We start from the raw sequence: 3,803 nt of genomic DNA, 5'->3' as shown, positions 1-3,803 counted from the left end.
CCAGCTGTCTGCCCATCCCAGATGGCACTCCTCCTATCAAGAGGGGCATTCTATTTCCTTTAAACTTGAGTCTGGCCCTGGGACATCTTCCAACCATTATACCATGACAAAAGTAATGTTATACAAACTCTGGAGTCCAGGCCTCAAGAGATCTGATGGTTTCCATTTTCATTCTCTTAGGATCCAACAGCTGTGTGAAGAAATGACGAGTGAACGCCTGGAGAGTGAGCCCTCACCGGCTGCCAGCCACTCTAGATGCCTGAGCTGAGGCACCAGACACATTAGGGAGCCTACCTTGGACGTGCTGGCTGCAGCTAAACCCCCAGCTGAACAAAGACACATGGTGACCCCAGCCAACACCATGTAAAGCAGAAGAACTTCCCAGCTGAGCTCAGCCGACCCACAAAATTGTAAGAAAATAAATAGCTATATCAAATGGTGGTTTCCAGAGGACAGGGGAAGTGGGAAATGGGGAGTTGTTGTTCAATGGTACAAAGTTAAAGTTATACAAGATGAACATGTTCCAGAGATCTCTGGTCAACATAGTGCCAACAAGTAACATACTGTGTTTTGCACTTAAAAATTTACAAGAGTAGATTTCATGTTAAGCATTCCTACAACAACAGAAAATTAAAGAGACTCGAAGAAACACAAGAGAACAAATCTTTTAAACACACACCTTACTTTTTGGTAGTAATGCTGTCACAGGGTGTTATCATATGTGCAAACTCATCAACTTGTATACACTAAATATATGTGGTTTTTATATCACCTATATCACAATAAAGCAGAAAGAAAAAGAAAGATAGAGGGAGGGAGGGAGAGAGACAGAGAATGAAAGAGAGAGGGAAGAAGGGAAGGAGGGTAGAAGAGAAGAAAGAATGAGGGGCCTCCATCTTCCCGGCATGCCCCCTCAATGCAACCAGCAACACCATTTACAGGAATACTTAGGCACCATCCAAATAAAGCAGTTCAAATTAGAGATGGCTTCTGAATGTGAAATGATCCAGCTATTTAATGTAGATTGTTTTACGGTATTAATAAAATTGAGTGTTCTGGGAAGTGCCTTTTAAGTGCACCAGGTCTAAGCCCAAGGCTCTAGAAAGCTTTTAGTTTAAATGCAAACTCATTGGAAATGTGAGACCTGCCAGCATTAAGGAGGTGTCTGGCTGAGTGGACAGGATCCAGAGAAACTAGTCCCCTAGACCAAGCATCTCTGTGTCCATTTTCATTCAGGAAAGCTAAATAATGTTCAAAAGATTAGAGAGCAGAAAGCTGGGGAGGCCAGGTAGGAAGCTAAAAAGAAAAGGAAAGTAACTTTTGCTTGCCTGCAGGTGAATTCAACTCAAGAAAAACCAGAAGGTAAAAAGAACTGGAATTTCTTTTAAAAAATTACTTTGGAACCCAGTCATCTGTGACTAGCTATGACTGTGGGCAAGTCACTGTCCTTCCCGGAAGTCACTGCAGATAACATTTCTTAGCACACAGAGCTGTCATGGAAAACAAGAGAGGAAAGGGGGCCAGCAGGGTTTGGAACCATGAGATGCTGTTGGTATGTGAGGAATTGTTATCACCCGAGCAGCAGCTGCTGCTATAGCCTTAGTGATCAAAATAGCAGTAATAAAACAAGGTAATACTCCTTAGTGGAACATTATGGATTTTCTCCACAAGTAATAGACACTCTGATTTAACATTGCTTCCCAAGAATTCCATGTGAGCATGTGCCAGGTTCCCGTCAGGAGACAGAGACCACTCCAGTATTCTAACAGAGAAATTTTATTATAAAGACTTGTTATCTTGATATAAAATTCTTAAGGCGATAACTAAGTGAGCTTCCAGAATGGCCAGAAATGGGACTGGTTGCTAGGATATGGGGCCTTCAGTCCTCATGAGGTTCTGGTCTCTCAGCTCCTGCCCTCTGACCCAGACAATGGGTGGGACCACTTCTCTGCCCTCCCCAACTCCATGACAACAGCCAGGAACCACCCAGGGCTATGGCAACAACATCCACGGACCTGACACTCAGTCGTGTCTCTTGGCTTTCTCGCAGGGAGCTTTGATGCCTGCCTACTTTGCAAACTTCTAGACAGCTGGGCTGAGCGAAGCATTAGGCAGCTTTAAAAATTGATGTAGGTGATTATTCTTTCATGAGGCACCGCAAATCCAACAGCATGAGGCCAAGGGCAGACACGTGGCAGCCTCCGCCTCCCTCTGCTTGTTCCTTGTGGATTTGAGCCTCTGAAAGAAGGTGCAGAGAAGGCCCTGGGCACAGCACACACCACCCGCAACCGAAGGAGGTGCCACCATGCCCATGGCACCAGTTGTGTGCAAGGGCATGTGGCTCCAGAAGGCCCCTGGTGTGTCTCACCCCCCGCATCTACCTGCACCCCTAGATCAGCCACAGGATGAAGAACTCACAGCTACGGCCCCAGCCTCCATCTCTGCTGCCCTGAGAGGTGGGAAGCCTCCCTTGTGGGGCTTTTACTCACTACTTTCCTAATTAGCACACTATTGGCCCTAATTTTCTCCTTCCTTCCTCCACCTTCTATTCTCTTTTTCTATCTCTCCTTTGTCCTTCCTTCCATTCATTCCTGTCAGTCCATTTTTCCCTTTCTCATGGGCCAACTCATTGTAAAAGACCCTGAGGCTGAGAAAGATTGAGGGCAAGAGGAGAAGGGGCCGACAGAGGATGAGATGGTTGGATGGTATGTATCACCAACTCATGGACATGAGTTTGAGCAAACTCTGGGAGATAGTGAAGACTGGGAAACCTGGTGTGCTGCAGTCCATAGAGTCACAGAGAATCAGACACGACTTAGAGGTTGAACAACAACAACATGGGCCCAATCCCTCTCGATGTGTCTGCTGAGTTCTCTGTGTGTAGGGGGATGGGAGGAATCTGTCTACATTTCTCTGCACATGCACACATGAGTTTGTGTGTGTCTGTGTGTGTATGTGTTTCCCTGATGCTTTCTGTCTCCTATGGCTTCTGGGCCTCTCCTTGGTCACCAATTTCAGTTTAATCTCTCTAAGTAGAAAAGCACCCTGGAGTAGGGGAAGAACTCATGTTTATTCCCTTTCTGCTTCTGAAAAGAGGAAGTGTTGGTGGGGGCGGGGTGGGGTGGGGTGCATGGGAGGGGCGAGGCAGCTCCCTGGTGATCCAGTGGTTAGGACTCTGTATTTCCACTGCAGAGGGCATGGGTTCAATCCCTGTTCAGGGAACTAAGATCCCACTAGGCCCACTAGTGTAGCCAAAAAAAAAAAATTAAAGAAAGAAAGAAAAGTGGAAGTGTGGCAGAGATTAATTCAACTCAGGACACAAGTATAGAGTCTCAACTGTGTGCTAAACAATGAACCGCAGATGAACAGTTCAATTTGACAATTATTTAGTAAGGGCCTCCTATGCACTGGGCCACGTATTCACTCATTACAAGAGACTCGAAGAGGAATCAGATGGGTGCATGTGCTATAGATCCCAAGGTCTGGTAAGGGAGGCAGATGCATGCAAGCTGCTACAAAAGGGGAATCTAAATCAGGCTGGGGAAGAAGTTCATCAAGAAGGGTTTCCTGGAAAAGGGAATCCTCCTCCTAGACTGCTGGTTGGATGTAGTCACTATAGAGGACAGTATGGACTTTCCTTAAATAACTAAACAGAGTTAACATATGATCCAGCAATCCCACTCTGGTTCACATATCCAGAGAAAAGCATAATTCAAAAAGATCCCTGCACCCCAGTGTTCACTGCAGCACCATTCAAAATGTCCAAGACACAAAAACAACCTCAATGTCCATCAACAGATGAA

General features: G+C 45.8%; 1 non-coding gene across 1 annotated transcript; it reads left to right on the top strand.

Moving 5' to 3' along the window:
• Nucleotides 1-3,149: 3,149 nt before the first annotated feature.
• Nucleotides 3,150-3,222, top strand: TRNAG-UCC (transfer RNA glycine (anticodon UCC)). Its single transcript has one exon. It is a non-coding gene; the product is annotated as a tRNA-Gly (tRNA).
• Nucleotides 3,223-3,803: the final 581 nt, after the last annotated feature.

The sequence above is a fragment of the Bos taurus genome, chromosome 22, assembly GCF_002263795.3.
Source record: "Bos taurus isolate L1 Dominette 01449 registration number 42190680 breed Hereford chromosome 22, ARS-UCD2.0, whole genome shotgun sequence".
Classification (NCBI taxonomy): Eukaryota; Metazoa; Chordata; class Mammalia; order Artiodactyla; family Bovidae; genus Bos; species Bos taurus.
Note: the sequence above shows the minus strand (reverse complement) of the source record. Positions and strands in the feature narration are given on the sequence as shown.